Genomic DNA, 2,500 nt, shown 5'->3' with positions numbered 1-2,500 from the left:
TGATAGTTAATACGAGAATGTAAAATAACCGTATTAATTTCCAAGATGATAACTGGAAGATCACTGGTGGAGTACGCAGTGAGTAGTAAGTTAGCTTTCCATTACGAGAAATACCAAAATGAAAAAACTCTTTTGCTGTGTCTCAGGTGAGCTGTAAATCTTTATTACCTGCTCGACTTCACAGCATCGTGTTCCAGGTAAATATCTGGGCACAGACACGAGCGTAATAGACGGACAGCAGCCTTGCGGTGATGAGTTACCGCCGTATTCTCCCTCACGAGTTACAGATGCACCTCATTAAACACTTCAGAGATTTCGCACATTTTACGACATCTTAAAGGTGCAGCACTGCCGTTAGTGCTACAGCTAAACAATGACTTTTACACCTGAGGAGAGAATAAACAAATACATCTGAGATTTCAGTTGATTTAAGTCAAAATATCAGTGAATAATGACTTAAATTTGAGTCCGTTCCTCACACAAAGCTGTTGTATGACTTCAGAAGACTTGGAATGTAGATGAGTCATTAAGACGTCTTTTATGGTATTTTATGGTTCGTTTTGCCATGTTTTTGTCATTTTTAGAGCTTGACAACCGCTTGTCTACAGTATGTACAGTATGTTTTCATTTTATGGACACGTGTGAATAGTCTGCTAAACATTTCCTTTTGTGTTCCACATTAGAAAGAAAGTCATACAGGTTTAAAACAACATAACGGTGAGTATATGATGACAGAATGTTCATTTTTGGGGTGAAGGATTCCTTTAAAGAGCCCAGAAACCAACATACTGATCTGAAGACCATACAGTATATTGTAACAAGAATAACTGGTGACACTTTACAGTAGTGTTCCATTTATTAACATTAGTTAACATGAACTAACAATGAACAATACTTATTAAGCATTTATTAATTTTAGTTCATTTTAACATATAGTAATACATTTTTAAAATCAAAAGTTGTATTTGTTAACATCAGTTAATGCACTATGAACTAATAATGAACTAACAATGAACTAACAATGAACAATTGCATTATTATTAACTAATGTTAACAAAGATTAATAAATGATGTAAAAAAATACATTATTTATTGTTTGTTCATGATTCCTAATGCATGAACTTATGTTAACGAATGGAACCTTATTGTAAAGTGTTACCGAATAACTTTTGAATTGAATAATATACAACCAAAAATGGTTCTTGATAATATAAGGGTTCTAAGATACAGGGAAAAAATGAATGTTTTTTTTTTCTTCTGAAATTTATTTCATTTTATGAATTAGTTTTGCATTCCCTTGCAATTATTTTGGTTTCTCTTGCAATACCTTTATCCCTTACTAAATTAACCATGATTTTACTACAGTAACATTAGTTCAACAATTATATTTGTAGTAAAACCATGGTAAACCATATGTTAAACATGGTATTCACAGTAAAACCGTAGTAATAATGCAGGACAACCAAAACTAAGGAAATAAAAACCATAATAATTCTGCCAAAAAACATGTTTAGTTTTATTATAGAAACACCATGGTTAATTTGTTGTACATGTACCATGGTTTTGAAAAATAAATAATAGTTTACATGGTAACTACAGGTTTATGATAGTGAAACCATGGTTAGTTCTTAAGTGCATTTTTGTGTGTGTGTGGAAACCATGGTTTTTGGTATATGTTTTTGTACCACAAATTAACTGTGACATTGCTATAGTAAAACTGTAGTAACCATATTTTTTATTTTTATTTAATTTTTTTTTCTCCCCAATTTGGAATGCCTAATTCCCAATGTGCTCTAAGTCCTCGTGGTGGTGTAGTGACTCGCCTCAGTCCGGGTGTTGGATGACGAATCTCAGTTGCCTCCACGTCTGAGACCATCAATCCGCGCATCTTATCACGTGGCTTGTAGCACGTGTGCAGGCTTCACGCTATTCTCCGCGGCATCCACACACAACTCACCACGCGCCCCACCGATAGCGAGAACCACATTATAGCGACCACGAGGAGGTTACCCCATGTGACTCTACCCACCCTAGCAACCGGGCCAATTAGTTGCTTAGGAAGCCTGACTAGAGTCACTCAACACACCCTGGATACTAACTCGTGACTCCAGGGGTGGTAGTCAGCGTCTTTACTAGCTGAGCTACCCACTACAAGTAACACCCCCTTCAAATAACCGGTGAAATGATGAAGTCTTGCAACAGTTGGATGTCACAATCATACACACTGTTTGTTGTGTTTATTTCGAGTCCATGTAATGTATCAGGAAGGCTGAAGACAGGAGCAAGACGATGACGAGATGATGAAGAACCCAAGTGTAGCACCTTTAGTGAGCCATTGGCACCCCACTTTACATGTCGGCCCTAGGCATTGCATACCTTGCATATATGGTTTTTGCGCCTCTGCTAAGAATACAGACAGACCAGGAAGTGATGTTACAAACACAAAACTCGACAAGGAACACAGCAAACAAGAGGGCTAGACACAGCTAGGATACAATCA

This window comes from Myxocyprinus asiaticus, chromosome 40 (genome assembly GCF_019703515.2).
Source record: "Myxocyprinus asiaticus isolate MX2 ecotype Aquarium Trade chromosome 40, UBuf_Myxa_2, whole genome shotgun sequence".
In the NCBI taxonomy this organism is placed as follows: Eukaryota; Metazoa; Chordata; class Actinopteri; order Cypriniformes; family Catostomidae; genus Myxocyprinus; species Myxocyprinus asiaticus.
Note: the sequence above shows the minus strand (reverse complement) of the source record.